This window comes from Piliocolobus tephrosceles, chromosome 18 (assembly GCF_002776525.5).
Source record: "Piliocolobus tephrosceles isolate RC106 chromosome 18, ASM277652v3, whole genome shotgun sequence".
Classification (NCBI taxonomy): Eukaryota; Metazoa; Chordata; class Mammalia; order Primates; family Cercopithecidae; genus Piliocolobus; species Piliocolobus tephrosceles.
This window is the reverse complement of record NC_045451.1, coordinates 46,612,161-46,631,085: the sequence shown is the minus strand read 5'-3', so window position 1 is coordinate 46,631,085 and position 18,925 is coordinate 46,612,161. Positions and strand designations below refer to the sequence as shown.

Here is an 18,925-nt window from a genome sequence, read left to right as displayed (position 1 = left end):
GAGATAGCCCAAGTGATTAGAGGGTTTAGTAGCATATAATTCTGAGAATTAGAATTTTAAAAAATAATACAGAAGAAATGTTTGAGTTATTGATGTGAATTAAATAGCAGGTTTATTTCAGATGGTTTTTTTCCCCAACAGTTTACTTAACTTTGTTAAGTAAGATGTCAACTTAATTGTACTGCACTGTGTTTGTTTGTTTGTTTGTTCTGAGAGCAGGAACCAAATCCTATAATCAGCCCCCTAAAGAGCTGAAACAAATATCAAGAAAAGACACTAGAGATTATCCCCTAGAATGGATCTTAACTGATAGCAATGCAGAAGCAGTCTGAGACTACAGGGCAGACCGAACTGAAGGAGGGAGGCAGAGAATAGCTTTTCACAGGAAAATCAGCAGACAAGAATGCAGAACAACCACTAACACTATAAGCTAAGAGAAGTTAAATGACATTAGGGAGAGACTAGTAAGAGAGAAACCAAGTTAGAAAAACAGCAACTTAAAAAATATACCAAATTACTGATTAGTTAAGGGAAAAAGGAAGGGTATGGTTGTTTTGCGGTGTCTGGTACCTGCGATAAATTTGTAAGGTAGAATTTGTGACTAACCAGAACACTGTCTTTCTGTAACATGCTAATAAATGAAAAGGTGTTTTGTTTTGTTTTTTCAATGGTAACTAAATATTTCAGGCTATTATTAGGGCCAAAAATCTAAAATCTGCCCTAACTCAAGTTTTGGTTTTTATTTGGTCTATTGAGCAAATCTGAAAACTTTCTAGATCTCGAAAGTCGCTTGTCAGTAACCAAGTAACATCAGACAGTGTATTAAGGAAAGTAGTTCTCAAAGGAACCTTCATGCATACAAATGTAAAAAAAAAATTTCATCTAAGGGTACTACTGTCCTTTGAGATTTTTTTCTTCTTTTTCTCCTCACAGATGATCCAGTTATGGAGGAGGAAAAGTATGGCACTGAGCTCTGGGGAATGCATGGGAAAAAAAAAAAGAAAATTGGGAAAAGGGAGAGACAACAGAGATTTCCATTTAGTCTGCAAATTGTTTTTGGTCTTTCTCATCCATAGTGCAGCGCCAAGAGACTGTGGGATCATACAGTCTTGTTTGTTATCCAAACTGGCAGTGGCAGTACTGATGACAACAGTGTAGTAACTGTCTGCGCTCAGTAGTGTCATTGGCAAACTTCTAGTGAATTCTTTATCCACTCTGGTGGGCCACCTCATAGAGTATACGTGTTGTCTTTGCTTTTTAACTTGATCTATGGACCAACACTTGTTTGTGGGTAACATTTAAGAATCTCTGTTTAAAGTTTAGAAAGTAAAAGGTTTTTTGAAATAAAAAATGTAAAGCCTATACAAAAGTACCATTAGCAAACGGTAAGGAGTAAGCCATGAAGCCACCTCTCCCCTATGTCTTGTCTTATTCTTCTGTTTTGACTGATTTCCTTCTGTGTTTGTTAGCATTAGGTTTGGCAGCATGGAAAAGGTCCCTGTATTCCCTCCTTCCCCACAAAAATGTGCTTTAAACAAGGTAGAGGTTTTTTCCTCTCAGGAAATGGCAGCTATATGGTTGCCTAAGACCCAGCTCCTTTTATCTTCCTGTTTTGCATTCTTTAGCTTATGACTTGCCTTCTCAGGGGGATCTCCTGGTTGCAAAGAAGGTCCTTGCAGCTCCATCTGTTGTGTTTGTTTTCCAGGCAGCAGAATCAAGGAGGGGTGAGGGCAAAAGGGCCCTTCTCTCCATGAAGTTGGTCCCTTTAAAAATCTTTCCCATATTCCCACCCAGTGATTTCTGGTATTGGCCACCCTAATCTTCAAGGCAGGCCAGAAGATGTAAATTGTCACTTTTAGTAATACAGCAGTTTGATTTGTAAAAAAAAAGAAGGGGAAAATATTGAATGAACAACTAGCAGTCTGCCACAATTTAGATCTTTTATATAAAATAATTTCTGTTATAGTTGAAGTCCTTCCCTCCCTCCCTCCTCAGAAACAACCACTAGTAAGAATTTGGTAAATTATTCTTGTGCATATTATTTTCTACAGTGTTTGTGTCCATAAGCAGTCTGTTTTATTTTAATATGTTTTAAAGCTGTATATTAATGGAACATACTGTACATATTCTGCAAATTGCTTTTGTCTCATTCAACATTGTTTACTGATAGTGATGCACATAATTCTAGTTTGTTTTTCTTGCTATATAGTAGTCTGTTATATAGTTCATGTGTACATTTGGGTTGTTACTTTTTTTTTTTTTTTTGCCATTGTAGACAATCCTGCAATCATTTCTCTTTATACTCGTGTGTAAGAGTTTCTCCAGGGACTGTAGCTAGAAGTGAAATTAGTGAGTGAGAGGGTAATGCTTTCTTCAGCTTTATGAGATATTTATGAGATAATATTGCCAGATTGCTCTACAAAGTGGCTGTGCCAAATTACACTTGGAACAACAGTGTGTGAGTGTCCCATTTCCTTGTTTCTTACTAGTTGTGTTTTTGCCAGTTTGATGAGGTCACATTCATTTTCCTGAGTACTACGGAGATTAAGCATATTTTTGTATGTTGTCTTATATGTTCCGTGTTTATGATTCTTTGTCTGTGATTTGCCCATACATATCTTTTGGCCATTTTTCAATTGTGTGTGCCTTTGTTTTATTTATTTATTTATTTATTTATTTATTTATTTATTTATTTATTTATTTATTTATTTTTTAGAGACAAAGTCTCGCTCTTTTGCCCAGGCTGGAGTGCAGTAGTGGGATCACAGCTCACTGTAGCCTCAGACTTACAGGCCCAAGTGATCCCCTGACCTCAGCCTCCCAAATAGCTGGGACTACAGGTGCATGTCAACACACCTGGCTAATTTTTTTTTTTTTTTTTTTCACTTTTTGCTTTTTGTAGAGATGGGGTCTTCCTATGTTGCCCACGCTGGTCTTGAACTTCTGGGTTCAAGTGATCTTCCTGCCTTGGCCTCCTACAATGCTGGGATTATAGACGTGAACCACCGCAATTGGCCTGTTGTTTGTTTTGGTTTGTAGAAGTTTTTAATACATTTGGATACTAATCTTTTGTTCATTATCTGTATTATGAATATTTCTTCCCAGGCTTTCGCATATTTTATGATGTCTTTGGTTATATCAAAAATCTTAATTTTTATGTAGTAGAAATTATTCATTCTTTTGTGGTTTGTGCTTTTTAAATATTGCTTAAGAAATTCTTCCTGATCTAATGATGTGACAGTAGTTGCCTATAGTTTAGAGTATTAGAGATTTATGCCTTTAAGCCTTTAAAATTTTTTTTTGTATGGTATGATGTAGGAATTTTACTTTTACATATGAATGAACATTTACTGAATACCCCCCCTTCACATGGATTTATAGTGCCATCTCTGTCATACATGAAGTTTGCATATTCATGTGGGTCTGATTCTGGGCTGTCTTCTGTTTCATTGGTCTTTTCATCTGTGTCTGCCTGCGTATCACACTGATGTAGTTACCATATCTTGACGTATGGTAGACAGAGTTCTCTCATCTTGTTGTTCAAAATTGTAATGGCTTTCTTGGCTTTCCTCTTCCATGTAATTTTAGGATCTACTCTTAAAGTTCTATTTAAAAAACTATATTGAGATTTTGATTGAAACTATAGTAAGTACACAGATTAATATAAAGATAGTTTTTTTCTTTACTATAGAAAACCTTCCACACATAAGGATAATATTCCTTAATTTTTTGATAGATCTTTCTAAGCAATTTTCTTCTTTTTCTTTTATTATTATTATTTTTCATTAAGAGACAGGATCTCTGTCACAGAGGCTGGAGTGCAGTGGCATAGTCACAGCTCACTGCGGCTTCGACTTCCTAGGCTCAAGCAATTTCCGCCCCCCCCCCCCCAACCTCCCAAGTAGCTGGGACTACAAGCATGTGCCACCGTGCCTGGCTAACTTTTGTATTTTTTGTAGAGACAGGGTCTCCCTGTGTTGCCCAGGCTGGTCTCGAACTCCTGGACTCAAACAGTACTCCTGCCTCAGCCTCCAAAGTGTTAGGATTACAGGCATGAGCCAAAGCACCTGGCTTAACAATTTTCTAGTTGTTATTGGTACAGAAGACGTCAATCGAATTTTGTATGTTCATCTTGTATCCAGCAACCTTGCTGAATTGTCTTTATTTTCTTGGATTTTCTTTTATTTTTTGTTTGTTTTCTTTCTGATTCTAAATCTTTTTTTTTTTTTTCCTTCTTGTACTGTGCTAGATAGGGTTTCTAGTACATTTTTGACAGGAAGAAGTAATAGAAGACATTTATCTTTGTCTTTTTCCTAACTTTAACAGTGAGTAGCTTTTTTTAACTGTAGATTTGGGGCAGATATCTTTTGTCAAGTTAACCAAATTCTTATTTCTAGTTTTCCATGAGTTCTTTCGTTTTAAGTGTCATAAAGGACTGCTGAGTTTTACTATTTTATATAATATGTAAGTTGTTTACAGCTATATATTATAGTTCCTCTTACCTACACCTCCTTTCTTTGTTCTAATGTTGTCATCTTTCACATCTTCATATAAGTTGTACAACACAGAATTATAACTTTTGTTTTAATTGATTATACATCTTTTAAGAAATTAAGAGGGAAGAAATCAGGTTTTTGTATTTATTCATATATTTACCGTTTCTGGTGTTCTTCGTTCCCTCTCACAGATCTGAGTTTCCATTTTGTGTCATTTCCCTTTTACCTGAAGAACTTCCTTTAGCATTTCTTATGGTGCACATCTGTGAGAGATAATTTGTTTTGACATTTCTTTACTTGAAAATGTCTTTGTTATGTGTAACGAGAAGTCATCTTTTTTTTTTTTTTTCCTGTACATAATTTTTTTTCCCTGTGGATGCTTTGAATATTTTCTCTTTATCTTTGGTTTTCAGCAGTTTAAACAAGATATGCTGTGGTTGTGGTTTTCTTTGTATTTATCTGCTTAGGTTTCACTGGACTTAGATTTGCAATTTTGTTCATCCCCAAATGTGGCCATTATCAGGGGTTTTTTTTCCATGTATTTTTCTTTGTCCTGTTTCCTCTGTTCTCTCCTTTTGCAACTCTGATTTCACATATGTTAAATTTTATGCTATACCACAGCTCACTGAGGCTCTGTTCATTAAAGATTTTTCTTTCCTCTTCAGATGGGATAATTTCTTTTGATCTGCCTTTAAATTGACTAACCCTGTATTCTGTTGTTTACAATCTGCTATAATCCCATCAAGTGAATTTCCCATTTCAGACATTATATTTTTGTGTTTTACATGATTCTGTATGGTTCCTCTTTTATAGTTTTAATTTGTTTGATAAGAGTTTCCTCTGTTCATTTATTATTAATTTCTTGAACATATTTATAGTAGGTACATTATAGTCCTTGCCAACTGATTTCCACATCTGGGTCATCTTCTGTTCAATACCATTGACTGCTTTTTTTGACTCAAGTTTTCTGTTTATTTTCATGCCTAGTAATTTTTTGTAGACTGGATATTGTGGATAATATGGTTTTGTTTGTTTGTTTGTTTTTGTTTTTTGTTTTTTTTTGACCCTCAGTTCTTTCTTCTCTTAATGAATATTGATTCCTTGCTGGCTAGATTTAAATTCCGAACTCTGCCTCCCTGGCATTGGGCAACATCATGGATACCTCTGTTCAGTTCTTTCAGCCATCTAAATGTTCCTTTTCTTTGGAGCCTCTGGAGTCTGCCCTGTGTTATATGATTCAAGGTCCAACTAAAGATGGTAGTGAAGTTTACATACAAATTTTAGGGTTCTTACTTTTCTAGTATTTCCTCCCTCACTTTCCAGTTGCCTGCTAGTTCCAGACCTCATCCTTTGATGCTTCAAGCCAATATGATTGTGACTTCCTTCTTGAGTTTCAGTAACTCTGCACAGTGTAGGCTGGTAACTGCCATTATTTGTGAGTAGGTTAGTCTAGAATAAGCTCCTCTACTTTTCTGTGTGTAAGTCTCTCATGCTTTCACTTTCAGCTTTTCTGAATCCTTATGGTTTTGGTGTTTGTTTCGTAAATAGCATTTAGCTTTTATTTTTTTTAATCCAATTTGACAATTTAGATATATGTAGTCATTCTGTCTTAATTTTAATAACTGATGTTTTGGGATTTATTTCTACCATTTTGTGCTGTCTATAGGTGTGGTTTCTCTATTATTTTAAATTCCTTTCTCATTTTCTTTTAAAGTGATTGATTTTCTATTTCCTCCTTTTTAAACTTTGATTTTTAACTTACACATTCTATTTTTATTTAAGTCGTTGTTACCTTTTAATTGTCAATGTATTTGCTCTTTAAAAAAGCTAAAATTAATCTTTCTACCCTATCCCTAAATACAACGACCTTAAAATGCTTTCATTTCAATTGCCTTTCTTCCTTCTCACACGATACTGTTTTCTGGCATTTTTATTTATTTACTAAATAATTATTGAACTCTTCTATCTTGTGCCAAGTACTGTTCCAGATGATCTAGTAATAACATTAAACAACATAAAGCACCTGTCATTTTGCAGCTTACAAGATAATTAATAAATCAATTAAGATACATTTTGATATGTTAGTAGTTGGTGCTACAGTGGAAAGTAAAGCATTAGGAAAAGATAAAGAATAACATTGGGGGTGGAGATGCTGTCTTGTAGATGAGTTTCTGCTCTCTTCAGACATTTCATAACATCTGTAGTGCTCAAGTATGAAAAACATAATTCCCATGCTGGGCATGTTTACAGTCTAACCAAAGAGTCCTGGGGAAAAGATACAGATATGGAAGCCACTGGCACATGGTGGGTGAAGCTGTGCCACCGATGAACTTCCCAGGGAGGATGTGTATAGTGTCAGGGGGCTTGAGAACAGATCCGGAGAAGAGTGGGGAGCCAATAAAGAAGACTTCAAAGCGTGGTCAGAAAAGTAGGAGAACAAGAAATTACCCTGGGAGCCAAGAGAAGAGGCTTTATTTTATTTATAGCCTGTCTGTGCTAAAAATAATTTAAGATGGCTAAGATACCAAGTAGAATGAAGCTGAGAAAGAGACTTGTGTTGCTAGGTAGGACATTACAGTGACTTGATTAACAGACGGTTTCGCTGAAGTGAAGACTTGCCTTAGGGATAGAGAATAAAGATTTCTTGTGCAGAAGATGGTAAAGGAAGGAAGAACGAATAGAATGATAATTGGAGAGGTTGGTGTTATATCAAAAACATGTAGAAAATCTTAGAGATTTGGGGGATTCCATGACCAGAAAATAACATGGGCCCCTGGCCTGGAGGAGGTTACTGCTGGATCCTTTACTTCCCAGACACTGTTCCCCTGGTAGGCGATGTATTTTCCCGTGTCTGACTTCAGAGTGGGGAAAAGATGCATATTTTTCTGAAACTCTAATGCAGTGTTCTGTTGTAATGATCTGGCATTCATCTTCGTGCGATTAAAAATTAAAATATGAGAAGAAATTAATGACTTACTTGGTCTTTGCTCTTCATACTCCTTAGCATGACAGTTAAGATTTCATTTGTTCTGAACACACCCCTTTAGTCGTATCTCCCAATTAATTCTTCTGTTTGCTGTTCCCCAGACATTCCCTGCAATTTCTTGCCTCCCTATTTTAACTTACACTGTTTTGTCGACTTGAGATGTTATTTTGCCTTTTCCTAACTCATACCAGTTCTCCAGTCATTCTCCCCACCAGTTTCTCTTTTTTGTGCACTATAGCCCATCACAACTCTTGGCATCTTTTGCAAAGATTTAAGTTGTGAAATGACATGCAAACTCACTTTATTATCTCTCCTTCTATATTGCAAGCTCGTTGAGGATAGGGACTGAACATTTTTTATGTTTGTGTACATCAGACTGCTTAGTGTAGTGTTTTGCACATATTTGAGAAAGTTTGAGTGAATTAGGGATATGTGATTCTGTGATAGACTAAGTAATGCCATGTCTGAGATGAGCAGGTCATATACCAGGTTCTAGTTTGTAGCTCTTAAAGTTTATGTTGACGTTCTGCTTCTTTGCAGTCTCCTGTAAAAGTAGAGTCCTTAATTTAGGTCCTCCACTGATTTGTATCTTCATTTTTTTCTTGACAGGATATATACCTATATAAATCAGTAATTGTAGGTTGTAGATTGGTGTGTCAGGATGCTTTTCACTGTAGTAGCAGAATACCCACTGTAGTAGCAGTTAAATCAGTGAGGGCTTTATCATCTTGCATAACAAGAAGTTCAGACGTGGGGAGGTCTGGTCTTAGGGTTGGTCTGGCTCCATGAAATCATGAGCATCCGGTGTGCTCTCTATTTTTTCCATTTGTCATCCTCAGCATGTCAGTGATGGCATGTTGGTGATGACTTCCTTCATGGCCTCAAGATGATTACATTATTTCTAAGCATACACTACTTCTGTACTCTCCAACAATAACCAAAGGTTGAAAAGTGTAGTTTCTCCTTCAACATCTCTATGAGAGATATAACTTTTTCTGAATGCTTCCTAGCAGACCTCCCTTTGGGTCCCATCAGTCAGGATTTGGTCACTTGTATTAGCTAGAGGAATGGAATGACTGTGGTTGGCTTGGACCATTCAGGAATAGGTGGCCTAGCAGAGAAGAATTACTTGAACTCAGCTGGGGGTCCAATGCAATGAAAAATGTCAGGGTGGGGTAAGGAACAGTGTCTCCCACAGTGCTGTGTAGGTGTCTTTGGCCTTCCCACCTGGAAAGTTAAGATCCTCACAGTTTTCTAAGAGGGAGAGAGATAATTTTGTATTTCCACTGAGCTTGGTGTTGCATAGTTTATTTATAACTGACTAATTCATGTAATATACATTAACTAAACACATTTTGTGCCACGTACTGTGCTCAGTATTGGGGAAGTAGCTGAATAAGGCATGATCCTGGCATCAAGTGGTAGCTGCCTACAGTTAAGTGGAACAGGGTGGCTGACTAAGGGAGGAGAATAGAGTTATTCTGAAACAAACTGATTTTAGGACATTTATTTTTCAACAGGAGATGTGGGACATGTGGATTTGGGATATGAATTCATTTGAAAAACCACTTTGGGGTAAGTTGATAGTTGGGAATGAATGACTTTAGGGCTCTCCTTCTCTTACATTAGGGTTTGATCTTACAGCTAGCTTCTTAGGTTTTAAAAATTATGTTGATTGGACTTTATGCCTCATAATAAACAAGAGAATGGCTTGTACTAAAATCCCAGTTTAGTAATTTGAGAAATGTAACAATAAAGCATAGTCCCAATACTAATTAATTAGTATACATACTTCTGATTAGGGAGGTCAATCTGAAGGCTAAATAAGGACCAGGTTCAGAAATTGAAAATACTTGTTATATAGGATTTAACCTGCTTAAACTTACCCAGTAATCCTGTCATCTGATCTGGAAATCATTCCCAGAGCCAGTGTTGAAGACACAGGGTGAAAGTTTGTCTATGGCCTTTGCTTTGCAGTGTTCCAAATGACCATTTGAGTTCTTGTTGCATAAGTATACATGAGAAAGGCTCTCCATTGTTTATTTAATCTGAGAAGGTGCCTCTAGAAATAATACCATTTAAAATTTACCAAGTGTGTACTGTCATGTATGAGTGTGTTGTTCATTTTCTCATTTAGTTTAGTGCAGTGGGACTCTAAGGAAGATATGTTTTTCTCATTTAAAGAAATGAAGAGGCTCAGGTTTTTGCAAATATAGTAACATTGCAAGGAGTCACATAACTAAAAAGTATTGGAACTGAAATTTGAACTCATATTTAAATTTCAGCATTTGGCCTAATAGACACTTACTTCTGTCTTCATATGCTGATTTTGTCTTAATATGCTTAATATGCGTCACACAGGATGTACATAATTCCTCCAGCAATGAATCGTGACAACATGTGTGAAATGTTGTCTACTAGGGAACCTCATTAGAGAGTCAGTGCCCAAGATTTTATTGAGGCTGGTCATGTAGGCATCTTCTGCCTAGCACATACCAAAATTCCAGATTCCCAGAAGGAAAGCAGGTGTTTATACAAACAATGTTGTTTCTAAAGTTTTGGCACAGTGAATCACATTTATCATTTAGGGAAAGTTTTATATCAGTGTAGGGAACTGTTCACCATTCAAGTGTCCACATGCCAGCCAAGGGCCAATCTCGATAACCAAGTCCATCTAAGGATAGCAGTCTTATGCCTGTTAACTTTTTTCCTGTACGCTGATTTATTCATTTGAAGAAGTTGTGATTATGATCATTCAGCTTTTGACAAGTAATGAGAAAAGTAGGTATGATGTCAAACTAAATTCTTTTAATGGAATCTGTTTTGTAGAGGGTGGTGAAGTCCCAGTTGCCACTGATTTTCTGGAAGGATGCACACAACATAAAGTTGTACTCATAGCTCAGGTTTATTACAGCAAAGGATACAATGCAGGAAGAAGGTAAATGGTAGAGAGGGGAGGCATAGGCTTCCAAGTCCTCTCTCTGTGAGAATCACAGGGACATGCTTTTCTCTCCAGCAGTGAGTGATAGAGACACATGCAAGATGTCTCTAGCCAGAGAAGCACACAAGTGTTACAGTCCAGAGTTCTTACAGGGAGCTTGTCACATAAGCACATTCCTACCATATGACCAGCTATGGTAACTGAAAGTTGGGACCCCACACCAGACACCAGGTACACATCATAAATCTTAATGATTACTTTAAAACAATGCTGACAGCCTGGTACATCCTGACTCACTGCCTGGAGCACACACAAAAAGATCATTAACAAGTGACTGTGAACAATCCAGGAACATAGTTCTCAGAGTTTGGCTAGGGTCATTGCCGTGACTCCAGGAATCTGCTAGAGATTAGCACGACCTAAGTAAAATGGACCTCCTGTGTTAACTCGATTCACACAGTTGAAATACTGTTGCATTTGTTGAATGCAGTATTTAATGCTAGATATAGTCTTTATAATATGATATTCTAAACATATAAACAATAATTTATAGTAAAATAGCTGACCAATTTTATTTCTCTGAGAAGTTTGTAGATTTTTTTAAAATTAGGGATTTGTAGGTTCTTTTCTTTTAGGGTGACTTTTGGATTTCCTATTTTTGTCCACAACTATTTGTATTATATAATGATATGTGTTATGTTGAAGAGTAATACAAAAATATTAACTTAGTGACAGTTATTTCAAAATTAACCTTCACTTTGTGAAGGTCTTCCTTGTGATTGGCTTTACAACACAATGGGATCCTTTTTTACAGAATTTGCAGATTTGCAGAAATACCAGTTTTGCAGAAAGCACATCAGCCATGTTTTTTTTTTTAAAAAAAGAATGTCTGATTCTAGGATATGGAGTCAATCTTTGCTGCTTTATTTATTGCTAATTGAAACCTGCTTTCTGTTATACAAAAACAACAAAGAGGATGGGGACAATCCCATGCTTAAAAATGGGACATTGTGAGTTAACATAGTTAAATAGATTCCCTTACTTTTCCTTATTGCAGAACTTTAAAGACCCTTTATTAGGACAATATGCAATGTGAATCTACCAGGACAAATAGAGTATAAACTATATCCTCGTCTTACTTGACTCTGGAATCTCTTTAGTGAGAACTGTCTCAGTTATTGGTCCTGCAATAACTGTTGTTTAGAACAAAATGGACCAGAGGGAAAGAATGTCTTAAGGACAGGGAAAGTCCATTAGAGGGTTTTATGTCAAAGAGAGACAGAAACAAAACAACTGTAGAAAAAACTTACTTTAAACAAACAAAACCTTGTATCATATGCTGCTTTCTGGTAAAACCTTTTCAGAAACTTCCGTATCTTGATGTTTCTTTTCCTGTCAGGTTTCCTTAGTTGATATTTCTCTTTTGTAATGTGAATGACATGTCTCTTAGATTGGTGTTTTAACAGTGTGATTAGATATGGGTCATTACCTTCATGCTTATACCACCTGTAGTACCTGACGCAGTATCAAGAACATCATTTGCCGAGACTTAATAAATATCTGGAGAGCATGAAATGAGTTGTGACTCAAAAATACAGGCATGTCCATGTTATTGTGCTTTGTTTTATTGTACTTCACAGATACTACTTTGTTTTGTTTTGTTTTTTTTTCCCAACAAATGGAAAGTTTGTGGCAACCCTACACAGAAAAAGTCCATAGGCACCATTTTTCCAACAGCATCTGCTCACTTTGTGTCTTTATGTCACATTGTGGTAATTTTTAGAGTATTTCAGAGGTTTTCATTATTATATCTTTTGTGGTGATTTTTGATTAGTGATCTTTGTTGTTATTATTGTAATCGTTTTGAGGTGCCACAAACTTGTGCCCATACAAGATGGCAAGTTTAATCAATAAATGTGTCTTTTCTGACTGCTCCACCAACCAGCCATTTGCCTGTCTCTCTCCCTTTCCTCGGATCTCCCTGTTCCCTAAGATACAACACATATACCACCACACTCTGCTAAGCAACAGTATTGAAAGGTTGCAAATTAATAACTCTACAGTGGCCTCTAAGCATTCAAGTGAAAGGAAGAGTTATGTGTCTCTCACTTAAATCAAAAGCTAGAAAAGATTACACTTAGCGTGGAAGACATGTCGAAAACAGAGATAGGCCAGAAGCTGGGCTCGTTGCGCCATATAATTTGAAAAGTTCTGAATGGCAAGGAAGAGTTCTTGAAGGAAGCTACTCCAGTGAACACACAAATGATAAGAAAGCAGAACAGCTTTATTGCTGATAAGACAGTTTTAGTAGTCTGCATAGATCAAACCAACCACAATGTTCCCTTAAAGCCAAGCCTAATCAAGAACAAGGCCTTAACTCTTCAATTCTGTGAAGGCTGAGAGAGGTGAGGAAGCTGCAGAAGAAAAGTTTGAAGCTAGCAGAGATTGGTTCAGGAGGTTTAAGGAAAGAAGCCATCTCCACAACGTAAAAATGAGTGCTGATGTAGAAGCTGCAGCAAGTTATCCAGAAGATCTAACTAAGACCGCTGGTGAAAGTGGCTACACTAAGCAACAGATTTTCAGTGCAGACAAAACAGCCTTCTATTGGAAGAAGATGCCATCTAAGACTTTCATAGGTAGAGAGGAGAAGTGAGTGCCTGACTTTAAAGCGTCAAAGAACAGACTGACTTTGTTAGTAGGTGATAGTGCAACTAGTAACTTTAAGTTGAAGCCAATGTACAGTTACCATTTTGAAAATTCTGGGGCCCTTAAGAATTGCACTAAATCTATTCTGCCTCTGCTCTATATATGGAACAACAAAGGCTAGGTGACAGCACATCTGTTTACAACATGGTTTATTAAATAATTTAATTCCACTGTTGAGGCTTGCTGCTTAATAAAAAAGATTCCTTTCAAAATATTACTTTTCATTGAGAATGCACCTAGTTACCTAAGAGCTGTGATGGAAATGTACGATGAGATTAATGTTTTCATGCCTGCAAATACAACATTTATTCTGCAGCCCATGAATCAAAGAGTAATTCTGACTGTCAAGTCTTATTTAAGAAATACATTTCATAAGGCCAATACATTTCATAAGGCCATAGCTGCTGGGTCTGACCCTCAGACCCTTACTGAGCGACACACTGAGACACAGGTATCCAGTGAAAGAGCAGGCTGGGGGACTGGGGCTGCTCATGTATCCTAAGGAGGGTGTTGTAAGGAGTTGTAGCAGCCGTGGCCCTGATAAACTGGTGCTGCAGGCATTTATTTAGTACAGATTTATTGACAAAGGCCTTGAGTCAACACACTTGTGGGTAATTAACATGGTGTCATCCCCCACCAGAGCAGTCCTGCACTCAGATGATTAAAGTCAAGGTTCCAAGACCTCGGTAAACTAACTTATCTAGATCAGTTTCTTTACATCTTCTTGTTATCTAACCTAAGCTTTCAGGCACAGAGTAAGAGAATCTGGCTGCCTTCAGCCAAATCCTTTTCCGAAGCTTTTATAAAATCTCCTGGCCTTCCAAGAAGGTTTGCGTCTTTCTACAATTTTTCCCACCACATTGACCAACACATAGCTGCCACAGACAGTGATTCCTCTGGTGGATCTGAGCAAAGTAACAGAAAAGAGTTTCACTGTTCTAAATGCCATTAAGAACATTTCTGGTTCATGGTAGGAGGTCAAAACATTGATAGGAGTTTGAAAGAAGTCTAGTTCAACTGCAGATGTGGTGGCAATAGCAAGAGAACTAGAATCAGAAGTGGAGCCTGAAGATGTGGCTGAATTGCTGCAATCTTAAGATGAAACTTGAATGGATGAGTAGTTACTTACAGATGGGGAAAGAAAGTAGTTTCTTGAGACAGAATCTACTCCTTGTGAAGATGCTATGAACATAGTTGAAATGACAACAAAGGATTTAGAATACTCCATAAACCTAACTAGATAAAGCAATGGCAAGGGGTTTGAGAGAATTGACTTCAATTTCGAAAAACGTTCTACTCTGGGTAAGATGCCATCAAACAGCATTGCATGCTATAGAGAAATCTTTCATGAAAGGGAGAGTTGATGTGGCAAAGTTCATTTGTATCTTATTTTAAGAAATTGTGACAGCCACTCCAGCAGCAACCACCCTGAACAGTCAGCAGCCATCAACACTAAGGCAAGACCCTCCACCAGCAAAAAAGTTACGATTCGCTGAAGGCAAAGATGATTGGTAGTATTTTTTAGCAGTAAAAATTTTAAATTAAGGTATATACATTACTTTTAAAGACATTGCTGTTGTGTATTTACACTACTATATAGTATCAACATAACTTTTATTTGTACTGGGAATCCAAAATATTTATGACTCATTTTACTGAATATTTGCTTTATTTTGGTAGTCAGGAACCAAACCTGCAATATACCCAAGGTATGCCTGTAGTGAAACTTTGTTTTTTTAAGGAACAACAATATAGTAGACATAAAAGTTAGGTGCTATGCATTTATTTTTAGTAATGATATCATTTTGAGAAACATTTTTGGAATTTTATTTTAAACTTCTCTTAGACTTCTCTTGAGTTCGGCTCTTTTTCCCATCAACATTAACTTACTTTTTGTGATCTTTATGCTTGTTTGATTTGTAGAATTGTTCCACCATAAATATTTAAATACTTCTAACTACTAGATTTCTTTCTTTTTTTTTTTGGTCAGACAAAATCTTGCCCTTGTCTCCCAGGGTGTAGTTCTATGGCGTGATCTCGGCTCACTGCAACCTCCACCTTCTGGGTTCAAGCAATTCTGCTGCCTCAGTCTCCCAAGTAACTGGGATTACAGGCGCCTGCCACCACGCCTGGCTAAGTTTTGTGTTTTAAGTAGAGACAGGGTTTCACCATGTTGGCCAGACTGGTCTCATACTCATGACCTCAGGTGATCCGCCCACCTCGGCCTCCCAGTGTGCTAGGATTACAGGCGTGAGCCACCGTTCCTGGCCTTAACTACTAGATTTCTTTTGCAGTATTTGGATTATTATTTTAAGTAATTAAATGATCAATCATAGCTACTGCTTTTTTTTTTTTTTTTTTTTTTTTTTTTTGCCTTATTAAAACCTACCCTTTAAGATCAGGAATAAAACAAGGATGCCTGTTGTCACCTTGCTTGTTCAATATGATGTTGATACTGGAAATCTTCGCAAGGTAGCCGAATTTAAAATCAATAAATAAAAGTAGAGGTGCATTTCTATAAATCAGCAATAAACAAAGTGATACCATTTCAGGTAGGAAAAAGTATAAAGTATCTAACAAGTATTTTGTAACAAAATTTGTGTTAAACCTTTGAAAGAAAATTATAAAATTTTATTGGAAGATGTTAAGAAAGGTCTAAATAAATGGAGAGAGAGAATGTTTTTATAAATTTGACGATGCTATTAGAAAGATAGCAGAGCTCTCCAGTTATTTATATTTTTATTTCAGTCTAGTCAGAATCTTGACAACTTTTCTTTTTGGATTGAAAAGTTGATTCTAAAATTTTTGAGGAAGACTTAACAGGTCAGGAGTAGCCAAGGCACTCCTGAAAACGTTGTGATAGGTGAGAAGACTTATTTTTACCATATATGAAGAATTAGTATAAAACTATAAAAGTTAAGATGACAGTATGGTATAGGTAGAGGTAGATCAATAGAAGAGAATATGGAAACCTAGAAACTTGGCTGTGACAAAGTTGATATTGCACTCCTTTAAAGAGAGCTTTTCATAAATAGTTCTTGACAACTGGTTATCCCCATAGGAGGGAATGACATTGAATCCGTGCTTACATGGGAAAAGCAAACCTTTAACATTTTTAGATATTAAAACATTGTTTGTAATGATTTCTAGATAGAGAAGATTTTCTTAAAACACAGAAAATATGAACCATAAAAGATGCTCCTTTTTTTATTTTTACAGATGGGGGTCTTGCTATGTTGCCTATGTTGGTCTTGAACTTCTGGCCTCAAGCAATCCTCCCAACTTGGCTTCCCAAAGCGTTGAGACTATAGGCATTAGCCGCCATACCCAAACAAAGATACTTCTTTTTTATTAACATTGGGAAAAGGGCTGGGGACAGTGGCTCATACCTATAATCCCAGCACTTTGGGAGGCTGAGGCGAGAGGATTGCTTGAGCCCAGGAGTATGAGACCAGCCTGGCCAATATGGGGAAACCCTCTCTCTACAAAAGAAAAAAATACAAAAATTAGGAGGGCATGATGGCGTGTGCCTGTAGTCCTAGCTCGGGAGGCTGAAGTAGGAAGGATTCATTGAGCCCAGGAGGTTGAGGCTTCAGTGAGCCATGATTGTGCCACTGCACTCCAACCTGGGCAATAGAGGGAGACCCTGTCTCCAAAACCGTGGAAAAAGATATTGCAGTACATTTAACTCACACAAGGCTACAGTAGGATCTTCACAAGCTAACAAGAAAAACACAAAACAACACATCTAGTAGAGTAGTGGACCAAACTTCCGTAGGCACATTAGAGAAGAGGAAATGGAATGATCAGTAACGTCAGAGATGGTGGGGAAATGCAAATTAAAACTATTTTAAGATACCAATTACATCAGATTGTCAAAAATAAAAATGTCTGACAGTAAGTGTTGTCAACGATATAACACATCACCACATCCAGTGATATAACAGTTCACATCTGGTGGGTGGTTTCAGCCACCCTGGGAAAACAGATTAGTGATATCTGATTGTATTGAAAATATGCATACTGTGTGACCTAACAACCATACATATATACTTTAGATCAGGGGTCGATGTGATGACTCATGAGTTTAGAATGGTTTTTAACATTTTTAAGTGGTTGGAAAAAAATAATATTTTGTAATTTATAATGTGAAAATTATATGAAATTCAAGTTTTGGTGTCCAAAAATAAGCTTGGAATATTGTCACTCATTTACATACCTCTTACAGATGCTTTCATGGTACAACACTAGAGTTAAGTGGTTGCAACAGACATTGCATGGCTCAAAAAGCCGAAAATCTTTATCATCTGGCCCTTTGCAGAAAATATTTACTGACCTCTTCTCTAAATAAATAGTCTTGCACATGTGTACTAGTAAACATGTTCAGGAATGGTCATAGCAGTATTGCTTGTAATAATGGAAACCTAGAAAGAACCCAAATGTCCGTTAAGAGTAGAGTGGAGAAATATGGTTTGCTAAGCCAGTGGAATACTATTCAGTAGTGAAATGGAATTGGATGCATGAATGGATCTGAGCATATGGATGAATCTCAGAAACAGTGTTAGAAAAAAGCAAGTCAGGTTTTTCCACCTATAAGCAGTTCAGAAACAGTGAAGTATAAACAAGGGATTGTTAAAGATACTCGTGAGGTTAAATTATCAGGACAAGGAAGGACCGTAAGTTAAGAATAGGGATTGCCTTTGAAGAGTTGGGGAAAGGTGGGATTTGAGAGGGGATTTTAAAAGTCATGTTCTTATTGTTAACCTAGGTGGTGGTGATGTATGTTGTATTGTGATCATTTATTTCTATGACACATTTTGTATGTACTCTTTTGATATTTTATAAGTTTTTGTGATCTGGGGCATTAAAAAGTATCTTTTCAAATAGTATAGTCTGTCTCATAATATATAATTATGACCCACAGAGGGGAAGCTCATCAGCAGACTAGAAGCTGCTTTTTACCTATAGCCCCCTCTTCCCTGGTTCCCCAAACATTCTGGTTGTATCAGGAACCCAATTCAGATTTTCTTAAGCAGAAAAGGGGACTAATAGGAGGATTCCTTGGTGGGTCACCGAAGCCAAGGAAGAGTCAGGGACTTGGTCACTGTCAGGGCGCTCTGCCTCTCACCTGTATGTCTCTGCTTGGCCTCATTCTTTTTAGCTGCAAGTGGCCTTCTGCATGTCGGGGGCAGTGTGACTGAGTGCAGTCCTAGAGCACAGCCTTCCAGGTCTGTGACTCAAGAGGCCAAGAAGAAGTCAGGTCCTGTGGTTAGCCTGGCTAGTTCATTTAACTATACTGTGGCCAGGCAACTGGATCTGTTACCAGAAGAAACCCTTCAAGGAGGGGAGGAGAGGTTAAGGGTCAGAATCATGAGCCAGGGAGCCACCTTTGTTTGTAACTGTTACATATGTATTAAGTGTAAAGCACTATGTGTGGCATTTTGTCACACCTTTGTGTGGATATTAAGGCTGTTTTGACATTAACACTAAGATGCTGTGATGTTGCCTAAGACATGACACTGAGACATGGCTGAGGTGGGAAGAGGGGTTAGAAATGTCTGTTGAGCATATTACCTGTTAAAAATCAAAATACAGCATGATCAGCTGTCCTACCACTTTACAGTCATACCTGTCTCCTTCCCTTCTTCCCATGAGGACATTTAAGGCATTAAGTATTTGAGTTTAAATAGATGTTACAAACTTGGTTTAAAACATAACATGTATCTGGCCAGGCATGGTGGCTCACGCCTGTAATCCCAGCGCTTTGGGAGGCTGAGGTGGGCGGATCACGAGGTC

General features: G+C 37.2%; 1 protein-coding gene across 2 annotated transcripts in view; it reads left to right on the top strand.

Annotated features, from left to right (window-relative positions):
• GALNT1 (polypeptide N-acetylgalactosaminyltransferase 1) overlaps window positions 1-18,925 on the top strand; it is a 123,628-nt gene that overhangs the window by 36,620 nt on the left and 68,083 nt on the right. The window contains exon 2 of one of the 2 annotated variants that reach the window (XM_023207684.2): window positions 9,003-9,057. The exons of the other annotated variant lie outside the window; for it this stretch is intronic. The gene's annotated coding sequence lies outside the window, so the exon portion shown is untranslated. The remainder of the gene's footprint in view (window positions 1-9,002; window positions 9,058-18,925) is intronic. 2 annotated transcript variants of the gene reach the window in all.